This window comes from Myotis lucifugus, unplaced genomic scaffold (genome assembly GCF_000147115.1).
Source record: "Myotis lucifugus unplaced genomic scaffold, Myoluc2.0 scaffold_151, whole genome shotgun sequence".
Taxonomy (NCBI): Eukaryota; Metazoa; Chordata; class Mammalia; order Chiroptera; family Vespertilionidae; genus Myotis; species Myotis lucifugus.
In genome coordinates this window covers 2,473,241-2,490,696 of record NW_005871199.1, presented here as the reverse complement: position 1 = coordinate 2,490,696, position 17,456 = coordinate 2,473,241, and the positions used below count along the sequence as shown (strand labels likewise).

The following is a 17,456-nucleotide window of genomic DNA, read 5'->3' as shown; positions in this document are numbered from 1 at the left end:
TCCAACCTGTAGGTTAAAGAAACTATGATCTCTAAGGACAGGAGGCTCTAAAAGACAACCTCTGACAACTACAGGCTATAGAGACACAAACTGGCCCATCGCAACAAGGCAAACCACCTCTCTGTTCATGAGCACGTGTACCAGTCAGATTTACCCCTTCCGTTTACACCATCTGCCTCCTGGGGCAACTGTGTTCACTGGATATTATAAAAGTGGTGTTCACTTCACAAATAAGCAGGTGAAATTGTAACACCAAGATATTATGGGTTCAGATGTCCCCAAATCCATAGCAAGCTTTCATACTCCAAGCCCCTTTACCTGACAACAAAAGAACCATCCCAGAGAGAGGGCCCTGGAGGGAGGGGAGGGGAAGTGTCAATTCATTTTCACGATCGGTATGCAGATTTGAAAAAATTCTAAAGATATGTGTTATATCCAGAAGATGACCCCAGTCACTGGCATTTAGAAAGCTGTCCGATGCCAGGGAATCATCTAGGTCACACATCATTGCGGGGGGGCGGGGCGGGGGGTGGGGAGGGGAAAAGGCACTGGGAGAGAAAGGAGAATAACACACTTTCTTCACTTTAGCCTCTTCTCAAAACATTCAGTAGGGAGCTAGTACAAGAAAAAGAAAAATGGTATTTATGACTTGAAATCCTACATGGCTCTCCATGCCAACGCAATGCAGAGATCCCACAGTCTGACCTGCTGAAATAGCCGTCTAGCTTTCAGGGGCCGCAGACTAATAGCTCCCAGAGGGCAAAGCTGTGATTATGCCAACAGCCGTCAAGAGGAACCATCTGGAAAATTCCACTCATTCTGCTACATGGCTGAGTTGTGGCAGCAGATCCCGCCCCTCTCCACACCCAGTTATGAAGGAAACATGAATAGTAGTGCAGAAAGTCAGTTTCCAGCATGCTGCAGAGCTGACCCTGAAAAATACATTTCTTTCTTGGATCCATTCCCTTGTCCAAATCCCTTGATCATGAGCCAACTGCCTGTGATTTGATACTTTTCTACCCAACTCATCTCAGTGGGAGAACAAAGGTAAGTATATACACCTCTCTCTCTCATGATTTGACCAATTTGAAAGTGGTTGTTCCAGTACCTTCTCCAGTTCTTAATCCCAGAGGGGTAGTTGTGAATAGAAATTCATTTATGAGGGCTACTATGTGAATGACACCAAGCACAGTTTTGTGGGGGATATAAAAAAACAGATGCCATCCAGTCGACGTGGTTGAGCATTAACCTATGAACCAGAAGGTCACAGTTGGATCCCCAGTCGGTCAGGGCATATGCCTGGGTGTGGACTCGATCCCCAATGTGGGGCGGGCAGGGGGCAGCCAATCAATGACTCTCTCATCTTTGATGTTTCTGTCTCTCTCTCCCTCTCCCTTCCTCTCTGAAATCAATTTTACAAAAAGTAACAGGACTCAATGACTAATTAAAAATGGATGGAAAATATAAGTATTAGACACACTTCAAAATCTATGCAAGCTTGACTCCTAGGGCTGGGTTGGCAGACTTCCAAAAGACACTTGACTGCAATGAGTCATTATATACAAGGATTTGCCTAAGCCAAATCCTGACCCTCATCTATTAGCCCACAGACCTTGCATATTCCCTCTGGGATCTTTTGGCAACACTACGGGTCAGGCATGTGACCTTGGCCATGCCTGTGGCCTCCACTTACACTTCATGGACCAGGTTTTTGCTTCATTCCCTGCTCCACTAGCCTCCAGCTCTCAGTCTGGTGGAGGTTTGCTTTCTCAGCATTAACAACTCATCACAGTGAGACAGGAAGAGGGAGAAATCAAAGGAGCTGGTTGAGTGGACAGAGATTTCGAGGTCCACTAACAAGAACACAAAAATTGGAGGAGAGGTTTGTGGAACACCATGATGAGGACACTTGGGAGATAGTTGGTACAGCAGATAATGTCCAGGTCTGGAGTCAAGCAGACCTGTGCTCAACTGTTATTGCCAACTTTATGAAGTATTGATAGGAATAGATAACATCTATTGCCCATTTTTCTATTGGCCAGGCATTCTGCTGAGCTCTTAAAGTGTTTTATCTCATTTAATTCTCACAACCACTCTGAGTTGAGTACTGTATTCTTTTTTTTTTTTAATATATTTTATTGATTTTTTACAGAGAGGAAGGGAGAGAGAGTTAGATACATCAGCTGCCTCCTGCACACCCCCTACTGGGGATGTGCCTGAAACCAAGGTACATGCCCTTGACTGGAATCGAACCCGGGACCCTTTAGTCCGCAGGCTGACGCTCTATCCACTGAGCCAAACCAGTCAGGGCGAGTACTGTATTCTTATTGTCCCCATATTACAAATGAAGAAATGGAGCTGTCAAGAGGTTAAGTAATTTGTCCAAAGTCACATTGCTTTTGAAGTGATAGAGCTGTGAGTCATATCCAGGTCTGACTCAAAAGTCTTTAGTCAAATAACTAAATTGAGTAGACAGGAAAGAAGTCACAAAATCAGATTATCCTAATCAGAGACCGACAGTCCGCACCCGTTGTGTAAGAGCACAGACTCAGAAACCAAACTTTCTGGGTTCAAGTTCTGGCTTTGCTATTTACATGCTGTGTGACCTTGAGCAAGTTACTCGGACTCTCAGTGACTGTTTTCTCCTATGTAAAATGGAGACAATAATAGAACCACCTCATAAGTTTGCTCTAGGATTGTTATTATATCTAGAATAATGCTTATACAGAGTTAACACCAAGTAAATATCGACTATTAATAGTCCTAGCCCTGGCCGATTTGGCTCAGTGGATAGAGCGTCAGCCTGCGGACTCAAGGGTCCTGGGTTTGATTCCAGTCAAGGGCATGTACCTTGGTTGCGGACACATCCCCAGTAGGGAGTGTGCAGGAGGCAGCTGATCAATGTTTCTAACTCTCTATCCCTCTCCCTTCCTCTCTGTGAAAAATCAATAAAATATATTAAAAAAATAGTCCTACAACTTTTTATCAATTTAAGTTTAGGAAGTTGAAAGGAAAAAGACAAAATCCTGGTAGGTTACATGCCAGGGGATATTACAAAGCCTCACAATTCATCTGCCAACCAGCAGGTCCCTTCATACCTCCAAACTACATGAAGCAATGCTTTGTTGAAAGAGCAAGCGCTTTGGAGTCAGAAAGACTTGAGTTTAATTCTTACTTCACTCCTATTCTGTGGCCTTAGACAAGGTACTTAACCTCTTTGAGCCTCAGTTTTCTCATTTGTAACACAGACCCAATTATCCATGTGGCAGGATTGCTGGGAGGAATAAGGAGATAATTATACAAAATATGCATGTTGGTGCTTCTCACCCACACACAGAGACAGAAGGCGAGTTTGTTTATTCTAGCAAAGTCTTGCTCGGGAAGAGAAGTCAGACCTTTGGTACTGAGTTAGTCAAACATTAATGAAGGGCAGCCTCTTTTACTACATCTCTAGCAAATGGTACCACATGTTTCTTCCAATAAATCTTTTCCCAATCTGGCTTATGAAGTCATAAACAGGGACACAACTAAATTTCAGTCACTTTTAGGCCACTTTCTATGGGGAACTTAAGCTTTTAAAATATCGCAGGGAAATGAGCATTAGAGCTGGGGTTCAGAGCAACTTTGAAATTGGGTATTTCCTGGGTTCTTCTTTGTGAATTTGAGCAAGTTTTATTCAACATTTCTGGACCTCCATTACATCACTTGAAATTTAGGAAAAACCATTTCCAGCCCAGAGATGTTTGTAAAGATTAAATAACATAATAAATAACCTACATTGATTCTTTCCTGCTTTTTTTAAAAGTTTCATTTTATTCATTTTTTGTTAATCCTCACCCCATGGGGTATTTCTCCATTGACTTTTTACACAGAGTGGAAGGGAGGGGAAGACAGAGAGAAACATCAATGTGAAAGAGACACATCGGTTAGTTGCCTTCCGCACGCACCCTGACGAGGGCCAGGGAGTTAGCCTGCAACCTATGTACATGCCCTTGACCAGAATGGAACCCAGGACCCTTCAGTCCACAGGCCGATGCTCTATCCACTGAGCCAACCCGGCTAGGGCTACTGCTTTTCTTTTATTAAAATGGACTACACAGCCCTTGCTGGTGTGGCTCAGTTGATTGGGCGTCGTCCTGTGCACCATAAGGTTGTCAGTTCGGTTTGTTTCTTGGTTAGGACACATGCCTGGATTGCCAGCTCAATGTCTGGGGGGCGTGTAGGAGGCAGTTGATTGATATTTCCTTCTCACTTGGATGTTTCTCTCTCTCTCTCTGCCTCTCCCTTTCTCTCTCTAAAAATCAATAAACTATTCTTTTTTAAAAATGGACAATACATTAAAGAGATCATACACCATGGTTAAGTGGGATTTATTTCTGCGATGCAAGGTTAGTTCAATACCTGCAAATCAATTAATGTGATACACCACATAAACAAAATGAAGGATAAAGAGCATATGATCATATCAATAGATGCAGAAAAAGCATTTGACAAAATGTAGCACCCTACAGCTAATATCACACTTAATGGTGAAAAACTAGCAGCTCTTCCACTGAGAACAGGAATAAGGCAAGGATGTACCCTCTTACCACTGCTTTTCAACATCATACTGGAAGTCCTAACTAATGCAATAAGACAAGGAAATAAAAGGTATGCAGATTAGAAAAGAAGAAATAAAACTGTCTTTGTTCACAGATGACATGATAATCTATGCAGAAAATCCAAAGGAATTAACAAACAAAAACAAAATACTCTGAAATTAACAATTAATTACAGCAAGGTTGCAGGACACAAGATTAATATACAAAGGATTTGAAAAAATGTATGTCCACACAAAAACATGCATGTGGATGCAGATTTATTTATCTATTTATTTATAGAAGTTTTATTCATAATTTCCAAAACTTGGAAGCAACCAAGATGTCCTTCAGTAGGTGAATAGATAAACTGTGGTACATCCAATAAGGGAATATTATTCAGATCTAAATAAATGAGCTATTGAGCTATGAAAAGACTTAGAGGAAATTTAAATGTATATCACTAAGTGAAAGATGACAGTTTGAAAAGACTACATACTGTATGATTCCAACTATATGACCTGGAAAAGGCAAAACTATACAGACAGTAAAAAGATCAGTGGTTGCCAGGGGTAGGGGGTAGGAAAAGATAAATAGGTTGAGCACAGATGTGTTTCAGGGCAGTGAAACTAATCCGAATGATACCATAATAGTAGATACATGTCAGTATAAATTTCCTAAACCTAAACAATGTACAACACCCAAAGCCCTAATGTAAACTATGGACTCTGGGTGATAATGATACATCAATGAGGTTCATCAATCATAACAAATGTACCCCTCTGTTGGGGAGGATGTTAATAATGGGGAGAAGTCCGTGTATGTGTGGGAGCAGGGAGTATATGGGAAATCTTTGTACTTTCCACTCAATTCTGCTCTGAGTCTAAAACTATTTAAAAAACAAAACTATACTCATCATCTTCCCCACCCTAGTCCACCCAACAACAAAAAAAAAGCTGATCTTTTGGATGTTCTTGGTTTCAATCAACAAAATTCACTCAGGTTTATTCAAGTAGAAAGGAAATTGTATTAAAATAACTAATCTACTTCAGTCCTGCCCCACTACAATCAATCCTCTCTATTCAGCCAAAGTGAGCTTTTTAAAATGCATTCCTGCCCTGACCGGTTTGGCTCATTGGATAGAGCGTCGGTCTGTGGACTCGAGGGTCCCGGGTTCGATTCCGGACAGGGGCATGTGCCTTGGTTGTGGGCGCATCCCCAGTGGGGAGTGTGCAGGAGGCAGCTGGTCGATGTTTCCAGCTCTCTATCCCTCTCCCTTCCTCTCTGTAGAAATCAATAAAAATATATTTTTTTTAAAAAATGCATTCCTGAAAACCCTGTAATAAATTGCATTTGTTCTTAGGACAAAGTTTAGACACTTGGGGGATGCTGTGAGTGCCCTGCCCACATCCCCTGAGGGCATTCTCTGAGGAGCTAGAGCTGGCCCCAGTCGCAACCTCAACCAATGAGGAACAAGGGCGCTGGATAGATGTGCCTTGTGCCTCAAGTCAATATGATAACTAAGAGGCAAGTCCTACACAGTCTCTTAGGGGTCTCCAGGGGCACGGAGCTTCAGCTGCCCAGAGCAGTGCCCTTTATGGATTTTCTTCCTTTCTCTGTCTTACTTCCCCCTTCCTTCACCACACTTCCTGGAATCACGTTCCAAATAAACTACTTCCACCCAAACCCTTGCCTCAGTTTCTGCTTTTGGGTACCCCAATCGAAGACAGTACCCTTATATGGTCTACAATTCCCTCCATCATTGGGCTCCTACTTCCTCTTCCAACATTAGCCTTTGCCACTTCCCAATTTACAATCTATTCTCAAGGTGCACAGAGCCTCTTACAGCGCCTTCATGTTCTCCCTCCTCTAGGCCTTTGTACATACTATCTTTCTCCTCTTAGAATACTCTGTCTCTTATTCTTCACCTGACTAACTCCTACTCTACCCTGACATATCTGCCTAAATGTCACTTCCTCTAGGAAGCCCTCCTAAATTCCCAAGTTCAGGTTTTATGCTCCTTCTATCTGCTCTCAAGGCATCCTAAAGGTAGCACTTATGTCACTTTGTAAAAGCTTCCTTAATTCTCTGCCTCCACCAGTACTCTAAGTGGCAGGAGGGCACAGACCATCTTTCTTCTTTATTACTGCACCAGACCATCTAGCACAGTTCCAGGCACAAAGTAAGACTTATGACTAGCCCTGGAACATGGTAGGTGCCAAAAATATTTGTGGAAATGAAAAGGAAAGAAGAACCAAAACAGTGCTCAAAACAAGTTATAGCATAACTTAGCTCAACTGGCAGAACTGTTCAGAGAAGCTGCATGAGATGATGTGTTTCAACTTCCTTCTGGCTGCTACCAGAGTCACTCTGTGGAGTAGAGAATAGACCAACCTCCAACTCCAGAAACCACAGGGCTAGCTTTCAATAAATAGAACACAAACTACATAGGTCTATGGATAATATCATAATATCAAAATCAGTCATAATTTATGAACTTATTTAGAGCCTTACTCATTTAGCAACAAGTCCTCAGAGTCCAATAACAAATTCCCGTAATTTGGCAACAGAACAGACAGGCTGCATCAGAGAGAAACAGCACAATAAGTCCAATCGGGTCTGGCAGCTCTCCTTGAAGTGGTGACTTGGACTTCCGGTCACCAGGGAGGGGGAGGAGGTAGGGAGGGAGAACAGAGTGCGAAGGAGCTCACATCTGATATTACACCACTTTAGCCCCGGAGTAAACAGTCCCTTTCATTTATATTCCTGGCTGAGAACTAGGCACAGGGCCCGCCAGGCAGCGCGGTCGGGGGCTTGCTAATGTCGCTCCTGGCTGGGCATCTGCTTCCTGACCACTCTACACCGTGAGAGGGAACTTGAATGCTTCTCTGATGATCTACAGCTGCCTCTGCCACCCTGCCAGAGGTACTATTTTATTTTAAGAAACTGAAGTGATCTGATAAGAATTGGGATTCCTTATTAGTACAGCTACAATACCTTCGTCCTATTGAATAGACATGGAGTCAAAGATGGGTGTTGCCAGCTTCTCTCATGGGGACCTTTGCAATATTCTCTGCCCTGTTGGACACTCTCACTCCAATTTCACCCTGTTTCACCCTCACTGCCACTTCCAATTGATCAGACAATTTGCTTTTAGAATAACTGCTCTAAATTCAAATCGGCCCCATTTAAATCACATCCATGGCTCTTTAGTGCCTTTAGGATGAAGTGGTCATTCCTCCGCAGGGCATCAGAGGCCCACCAAGCTCTGGGTTTGGCCTACCCCTCCAGCCTCATCTCCTGCCATCCCTCTCCCACTCTACGCTCCAAACCACCTACAGTTCTCCAAAGCATCGAGCTACGTCATGCCTTCATGCCTGCACATGTGCATGACTCTATCTGAAATGCCCACATGTTCGCCTTCAAGATTCAGCTCAAGTCTCTCTTCCTCTGTGAAGCTGGTTTGAATCCACCCACCCTCCCCCCAACTACAGTTAACCATTTTCTTCTTTGAGCCACGGCTTTCCTTTGTACAGACATTAATTACCACACTGCACTACAATTGCTTGCGTATACATCTGTCTTACCTATTAGACTGTGACAGCCTGAAGTTCAAGAACCAAGTCTTGCCGAAACCGGTTTGGCTCAATGGATGGAGCGTCGGGCTGCGGACTGAGGGGTCCCAGGTTCGATTCTGGTCGGGGGCATGTGCCTGGGTTGCGGGCACATCCCCAGTGGGAGATGTGCAGGAGGCAGCTGGTCGATGTTTCTAACTCTCTGTCCCTCTCCCTTCCTCTCTGTAAAAAATCAATAAAATATATTTAAAAAAAAAAAAAAAAAAAAAAAAAAAAAAAAGAACCAAGTCTTTCCATCACTTTGTTTCCAGAGCCTCACATCCTATTCAGTACGTACTAGGAACTCAGAAAATGTTTAATGAATGAATTAATGCATGTATATACATGTGAAGGGATCACAAGTCACGCAAATCACGCAGAAGGAACGATGAGTGGTGACATTCTTTTGTTGTGTATGGAAGCCAACAGATGAAGATAATTTTCCCAAGCAAATAACTATGCCTCTGGGGCTTCCAGTTTCAATGCAGCTTGTGACTAGAAACGTCATGACCATTTCATTCTGATCTCAGATCCAGCTGGGGAGACAAAACAGTATTTTCTCATTTCTGCTGATTCTTTTATACATATCATAAATTTAAACTAAACAGGCAGAACTAATTCAGACACCAACATAGAACAGCAAGCAGGAGTGAGTTCCTGTCAATGAGAAATTGACACAATAGAGAATCTATGCCCAGTCTAAGCAACTTTCTGTGGATAAAGATAGATTCAAATTCTGAATCAAATTTCTATCAGAACCAGATAGAAATAGATGAGCTGGTTTTATTAAAGAATTTTTTTTAAAAAGTTGAATAGTCATGCTTTTTCTCACTGTTGAAGCTGAAATACTACATATTTGCTTTCCCAGACTCCTTTGCTGCTAAGGAACAGCAGATGACCTAAGTTCTCCAAGCAGACACACTGCATTGGAAGGTATTTTAACTAAATACCTAACTAAAAAAGCAGAGATTACAGAGAACCCACTGCACCAGTTGCAGGGCAGAAGGGCAGCAATCCTGATTTTTCATGAGCAGAGAGGGCTTGAGTGTCAGCTAGCATCCAGTATCCAATGTCAGCAATCAACATCCAGCTACAGGGCATTGCTATCTCCGCCAGATCAGCTTGGTAACTTACTTCCCTCGTGGTCCTGGCAGCTGCCTGGCTGCCCTTGTTCCTATGCATTTGTCTTTCTCAAGATTCCATGAGCTATCCAATAAGTACCCTTTTAGTAAAATCCTTTATTCCTCAAGTGTGTGATTAAATGTGTACTTGGTTTCTGTTGTTATAAACCAAGAGCCTTGACTAATATAGGTGGATATTACTCATCCCCCCATATGGAAATCAAAACTTTAGAGAGGTTAAGTACCCACAAAATAAGACATAACCAAGGCGTGTTTTTTCCAGTCCAGCCCACAGCAACAGCCAGAACTGAAAAGATCCCCCCATGAAGGAAAACTGCTCAAATCAAAGATGCTATTAGATTAATGAAGAGAAAAGTCATACACAATATTTTAACAGATGATGAGGAAAAATCTTTTTTTTTTCCAACAACGTTTCCCAAATCTGCTTATCAGAATCAGCCACCAGAGTGGAAAGCACTGGAATGCAACACTTTCAACCCTCTTCATAACAAAACCTGTTTCCTTTCTCTGTCAGAGCATGCCAGAAAGAAATGCTGTGCCTAAGAAAGCAAAGAAAAAGTCAAAGGACAGTGTCTTTTTTCCTCCTGCTAGAACGTGGAAACAATCTTTTGAATAATTAATTGACTAAGGGCCATCACTCCAGGGAGACTCCGGTTCCTGTCTATCATTGAACAATCGTGGGAGGTGCACCAACTCCAAATCAACAAGACCAGCCCTTTCAAAAGAACACGGAGTTGGCTCCGACACTGTTGTTGATTAGGGCAACACCCTGCCACTTCCTCTCAGAGATCTTCGGACTGGTCGTCTTGCATGCAGTGGGTGCCCAATAAATGCTTACTGGGTGAATACATTTTTTAAATCCTCACCCAAGGATATGTTTATTGATTATAGAGAGAGAAACATTGATGTGAGAGAGAAACATCTTACAACCTTTTGTTGTACAGGACGACGCTCTAATCATCAGGCACCAGGGCTGATGAATACATTTTTGTCATTCCTATATTAAGAGTTCAAAGCCATCTAACTGGAGTTCAGATCCTAAGTTTATGGGGGATCTGAAAAATAGAAATTATTTTCATCTTTTTTGAGAGGAGTCTGGGAAAGTTTTAGTGTCTTCTCTCATTCACTTCTGTTAATGCCCCGAATTCCATTCCCTAATGTTGTTACTGCGGAAGATGAGCTGAAAGCAAAATAAGCATAACTGACTTTCTAAAGCAGCGGTTCTCAACCTGTGGGTCTCGACCCTTTGGGGGGTCGAACGGCCCTTTCACAGAGGTCACCTAAGACCATCGGAAAACACATATATAATTACATATTGTTTTTGTGGTTAATCACTATGCTTTAATTATGTTCAATTTGTAACAATGAAATTGGGGGTCACCACAACATGAGGAACTATATTAAAGGGTCGTGGCATTAGGAAGGTTGAGAACCACTGTAAAGGATTCCTAGCAAGGCAGAGAGTTCCATGGGATGGGGATGAAAACCTCTGGCCCAGAAGCGAGGGTGTTTTCAGCGACTGGTGCGTGATCTCACAGAAGATACACATGGAATTACACAAGCTATATTTTCTTATCCCTGAGCTAAAAAGAAAGGCCAGACCTAGCATTCTCAATGTCTAGGATTCCCTTCTACCTACTCTGGGAAACCGCTTATATCAGATAAACACCTGCATCAACCTCCAGGATCAAGATAAAGTGATTCTGAAGATAACCTAAGACCTACCTTGTACCACGAGCTCACACTTCTGTTTTTTTATCTTGTTTTAAAAAATCTTTACCTCTTTAGCACAGGGTAGGCAGAAAAATGCCGTTCTTTCCCCCTTCCCCCCAGGACCTCATCCTAATCTTTGGAATCTGTGAATGGTATTTTGCATGGCAAAAGAGAATTTGCCAATGTGACTAAGGTTAAGGACTTTAAAATAGGAAGAATATCCTGTATCATCAAGGTTGCCCAGTTTTATCACATTGGTCCTTAAAAGCAGAGCAACTCTCTGCTGGGTTAGAGAGAAGAGAAAAGGAGAGATTAGTAGTGTCCTCAAGGGGACTCAACCTACCATTGCCGGCTTTGAAGATGGAAGAAGGGGGCCATTAGTCAAGGAATGTGGGTGGTCTCTAGAACAGCTCTCAGATAACAGCCACCAAGGCATTCAGATCACAGTCCTACAACAGCAAGGAACTAAATTCTGCCAACAACCCAAATGAGCAAGGAAACAGACCTTCCCCCAAAGCCTCCAGAAAAGAACCGTCCCTGGACAACTGGATATTAGCCCTGTGAGACCATCCGTGTCAGACTTCTGACCCATGGAACGTTAAGATAACACATATGGGTTGTTTAAGCCTCTAAATCCGTGGTAACTTGTTACAACAGAAAACTAATACAAGATACAAGCCTGCACCTGAGAGTTCAAATTCACTATAGAAACAAGAAGACAGGCAAGCCACAGGAAGTGAGCCTACTCTCATTGCTATTGGTCGTTTGTTCTCTTCTTTACTTTCCTGACCAGCTATAAAAGTCCCTACTTATCTCTCTGGAGTGACTGCTAGCATCTCCTTTCCTGAGTGAAATTCCTCCAGAATGAGTGGGCGATCGGGTGTGGCTGTGGGCAGGTCAGTATCTGAGCTCATGAAGAACATACTAGTAGCTTCTATGAGTCACGGAATGTCGGAGCTAGTTGGGATCTGGAGGTCATCTAGTCCAGTCTTATTCAGTGAAGAACACAGATGCCCAGATAGGTAAAGTGACTTCCCTGGAATGCAGAGCGAGCTGCTTCAGAACTGGGACTCTAAACCTGGTCTTTCAGCTTCCAGCTCAGGACCTGGTTTCCATCACACTGGTAGTTACCAGCCCTGAATGTGCACAGTTACTGGGGGGCCTCTTAAAAAAGCACTGATGCCAAGCCCCCGCCCCCAGAGATGCTGACTCAATTGGTCTGCAGTGGGGCCCAATCAGTATTATTTTTTAAAAGCTCTTCTATTCTAATGTGCTTTATATTGATCCTCTGAATTTTGGCCCCTTCTTAGCACAAGCTGAATTCTACTTAAAGGTCCAGGTTAATAATTAACATCCAATATAACAAAGAGACCAATACCAGTTTTATTCCTGATTACTACAGGCTTTATTAGCAAAGTAAAAGCAAAATATTTCATTGGCTTTCCACATATTCTTTCCTAAAAGAAGTTCTCTTTTTCCCTGTGTTTGTTTAACCTTGTCACATAGAACCTTTTGCTACTAAGAATTCCTGATATCTGACATCACTCAGCCACTTAGAATTCCTGGCATCTAACATCATTCAGCCTGTGCTGCCAATCTTTCTTCTTCCTCCCCATGCCTCCGGGAGCTAAAGTTTCTCTCTCAAATGCAGTCCCACTAACTGACAGCCCTCTACCTGGTGGGCTGCCTGCACCACCTTTGGCCTGCCGTGGACACCTTCCACGCTGTGCTCAGTCTTCGAGCAGCAGCTAAGGTCTTCCTCCCTGAAGATCTGCTACTGAAACCAGCCCACGCCAAGCTGAGGTTGTTGGTGTCCTCCAACGTGGCGGTTGTGCACAGAAAAAGCTATTTGCACATGCTTTTTAAGATTAACTTTTGATTTAAAGTTACATTTAAGAGCCCAGTATTTCTAGTATGTATCTTCATATTCTAGTTATCAACCAAGCATAATTCAACACTCACTTTTAAGGAGTGCCTTTACAAATTAATCAAATGCCCTGGAATATTTTAAAACTGATTTTGTAGATTTACTATATTTTTTCCTTTTAGATTCCTTTTCTGATTCATGAGACCTTCCATTGGGCTCCCAAGTAACTGTAATGTCAATGCCAATTTGTCAGAGCCCTCATGCCTGATGGAATTAGGTTATAAACTTTTGCACTTTGTCGCATGATTTGAGTTGATTGCCTTCTGTATTCTTCTTGTCTTTTCCTTGCTTGGCAGGGCCATTACTCATACATTTTTGAACAGCCCGCTTTGGATTCTACATGGCTCACCTGGTTTTATTTGGCTCCACAATCACCAGGCTCTTGCCTGACGGTCCCACTACGTGCTAATAGCACCCCACACCAATGTCTTGTTTTGTCTCTCTCCTGGCCTGTCCTATCTTACCTACACAGACAGAGTTCCAGTGCTGACACCTGACCTCTGCACTGTTGCTCTTGTCTTTCCCCTTCCTGAAAGCCCTCTTCCTCTCCTTACCCATCCATCGAGTCCCAGCTCAAATCCTACCTTCCTTCACTACAGCCCATGTGGTTTCTCCCTCCACACACGCATTGCCCATTGGCGGTACTATTCATTTAATATTACCTTGTGCATCAATCAGATTTTGCTAGCCATTTTTTCCTTTTTTTTTTTTTTTTTTTGGTTTTCTCTTACCCATATTAGAAACTCTTAGAAGGCAAGGGCTGTGTTTTTTAGTGTTTCCCTGCTTATGGCCTACCATAGTGCCTTGGGAACAACAGCTTAAAAGACCTAATTGGGTGAGTGAGAGGTTGCATTTTATTAGCATGTCATTCCTAGAGGGTATGTCTACATTCTGCTCCTGCCCAAGATGCCATGGGTCGTCAATGACAATTGAGCATTACTAATTCAGTTACCACTTGAGACTTATGGCACATCCTACCAGCAGACAGCACATAACCTGCTTCTCAGCTTGCTTGATGCAGATTTCCTGACCTCAACCAATGAGTAAATTGCAGCGGAGTCACATCTGATATAGGTTTTCCATCCTGAAATTACAATGCCTACAGTGGTTCAAACACTTCTAGCTGAAAAAAGTCCTCCCTTGTTTTTAACCCGAACTAAAAATAAAATGCTGAGTCATATGTTTAAGCATGCCCCACTTGTGAACAACGAAGAGACAGGGCATGGGAGAAGCAGCAGCTCACAAAAGCCTTTTGCTGGATTTAGTTGTGTCATGACTTCACAGGTAAACAGATCTTACTTCTGTCAGAACTAATTTGCAGTTTCTTGCTATACATGGAGGAGCAAAAGAGTACCTATAGCTCCCTCTAGCCCGAGGAAGGAAATAAGAGAAAATGTCCACAAGACAAATGAACCTGAGATGTCTCTGGTTTACGGCGGGAACCAGGAGTGTCTCCCCACTAAACTATTGGTCTGCTTGGCCGTTTTAATTGAAAGCAGTTGCCCTCTCCCCACCCAGCCAGGAGTATGACTCATCCCATGTCCTCCAAGCCAACTGTTTTACAAAATACTCTTCATCACCATGGCAACAGCCCAGCATCTGCCCTCACTTGGGTGTGGTTAGACTAAATACTACCGCTTTTTTTTTTTCCTGGTATCTGTTTGTTTCACTAGCTATAAATTTGAAACATTAATCACAGGAAGAGGCCACTTGGCACAAAGCAGAGCTGCCACATAGCTATACAAGAAGCAAAGATAAAACGGGGAAATACAAAAATAACACAATTAACTTTCTGTTAACAGCTACTATTCGCCGTGACTTAGTTACAGACAACACTGAACCACCTGAGAATGTTGGGAAACAATAGAATGATAATTATTGAGGTCTGACTATGAGGCACCCTTAACCCACACAGCATCATGTATTATTACTCCCATTTTACAGATGAAGCAACTGAGACACAGAGCTTAAGGTTATACAACTGGTAAGTAACAGGGCCAGGATTCAAATTCAGGCAGTCTGATTGCAAAGACCCACACTCTTAACCTCTATCTGATGACCTCAGGTTATAGGAGAGGAAGGCACTCACAAGTTGTTTGGTTGGGATTTTTGTTTGTTTTTGCCAACTCAGGTTAAATTATATCAGGCTTTAAAGACTAAAACAGGATGGATTTCAAATTTAAGAGTTAACTGCTAAGGCCCTGGCTGGTGTGGTTCAGTGGATAGATCATCAGCCCACGCACCAACGAGTCACGGGTTCAATTCCTGGTCACAGGCACGTACCTGGATTGCAGGTTCAAGCCCCAGCCCCTGTCGGAGTGCTTGCAAAAGGCAACCAATCAATGTATCTCTCTTACATCAATGTTTCTCTCTCTCTCTCTCCACCCGCCTCTCCTACTCTTTCTAAAGACTAATGGAAAAAATATCCTCATGTGAGGATTACCAAAAAAAAAGAGTTAACTGCTAAGTAAGCAGAAAGTGAAGAAGCGGTATAGTAGAGACTTGGCTACTACAATAATCATGCCTCACTCACAGATACATGCAGAAAGTTCTGTGTTTGGTGCCCATCAACCTAAATCCTCCTTACAGTTGGCAACTTCAGCCTCTTTCACAGCCACAGATTCTGCCCACTTTGCCAAAGCATCCCCCAAACCTCACCCATCATCACAAGAGGGCTCTGCGGGGGACAGAGGAGCACAAGTCCATTGCCATTACTGGAAACACAATTCGCAGGCCCTGTCCTAAGGACAGAGGGCCATCGGGTCATGCAGGACAGCCTAAGTCCTGAAGAAATGTCCTATTTGCCAGGGTGCCCCAGGCTGCTTGAATTGTTTGAATTCGGAAGGGCTCTCAGCTCTGGGTCCAGAACCCATTATCTGAGGCTGAGGATCAAAAAGGAGGCAATGACCACATTCATTTAATGCGCAGCTGAGAGTGGCGGTGTGGTTGAACCTAAATGCAAAAGCAAACGGAAAATGACATTAAATCACTTTTTTAGGCACTGCAGTAACTTAGGTGCTCTGTCATGGTTGGCTAGCAATTTCTTAGGTGTGATTAGGGTCATCGCAGGTAGCCTGGAGTTCCTCTAAGCTTACAGCATTATCATATGTCATCATGCAAAAGCACTGTGCCACAGTAAGCAAGTGTGCGAGGTGCATCCCCATGTTAGGCCTGCCTCGGAGAAGTCAGCCAATTGTGATTGCCTGGAATGCCTCTCACTGTTGGGGTGCAGCCCCTGCGGCTGGGCTGCTGGGCTCATACTTCACCTCGGCCTTTGATTAGCTGTGGGACTGGGTGAGTTACTTCGCTTCTCTGTGCCTCAGTTTCCTGACTCACAAAAGGGGGTTAGTAATAGTTCTTACCTCTTGGCATCGTTGTGAGGATCTACGACACTAATTCATGCCAAGGGCTTGTAACGTTTCCTAGAACATGCTGCCACGCATTTCAATCTTGGATTTAAAAACGTGCCAAAGGGACCTCATCCGAATGTTGGAGCCCTAACAGGGTGAAGTCAAGCACAAGCACTCTTTTAAAGTAATTCTGGTCACAGTCCCAACCAAGTACTGGATCAAGTTCAAAAAGGGGGGCAGCCCTGGCCTGTGCGGCTCAGTTGGTTGAGCGTCGTCCCATGCACCAAAAAAGTGGTCAGATGGATTTCAGGAAACAAACCATAAAACCGCTTTGTTTGCTAAGAATCCACTAATGTAGGGATGGTCAGCTCTGAGGAAGAGACCCAATCCCTGCCGTTTTAATTCACAACTCTCATTTCCCACTCAATGGCAAGAGTGTTTAGTTCCATCAAGGAGTTACATTAGTTATGTTTTAGGAGTATTTAGAGGATTTCTTATATTCTCACTCATCTCTTCCCCAGCGAGATCAATGAGGCACCCTGGAGTATTTCAAAACCAGGCTTTGCCTAGATGTAGTAGAAAAGGGGAAAGACACACCATAGAAATGCTATTTGATTGGAGTCATTTTCCTAATCCAAGAACTTCCTTCTAGAATTTTTAGCTAAATGTCCCAATATACAGGCATGTAAATACATTCTTGTCCACTAGCTTGAGATGTTTCTGAAGAATGGGCTTAAAGCCGCTACGACTGGTAATAGTATTTACTCTCCAGTTCAGCGGCAGGGGTTCTTGGATGATGTGACTTTCAGTGACATTGCTTTACTGGGTTCTTGCCTGCCAGCTCCTCCACATGGGACGGGCTGGACACATGTTGGCTAGCACTGTTGCTAAACGCAGGCATTGGGTAAGCTGGGCAAGATGTTCTGCACACCAGGCAACAGCTAACTCAGATGCCTTGGAGCTGGCAGATCATAAGTAAATGAAGAGAGCGAGCCCATGGGGACAACCCTACCTCAGTTCCAGTCTGTTGCGGCCATGTAGGAAACAGGGCAGGGGATCTTCAGATGTTCCCATATTTCCAAGAGGAGCCAGAAATTGAGGTTGTTACAGGAAATCTGATTTTTAAGGTTGGC

At 43.3% G+C, this 17,456-nt stretch overlaps 1 long non-coding RNA gene across 1 annotated transcript; it reads left to right on the top strand.

Moving 5' to 3' along the window:
- The first annotated feature begins 551 nt into the window (after positions 1-551).
- Positions 552-6,263, top strand: LOC111827324. The gene is made up of 2 exons (XR_002830838.1): positions 552-1,047; positions 5,941-6,263. It is a non-coding gene; the product is annotated as an uncharacterized LOC111827324 (long non-coding RNA).
- The last annotated feature ends 11,193 nt before the right edge of the window (positions 6,264-17,456 follow it).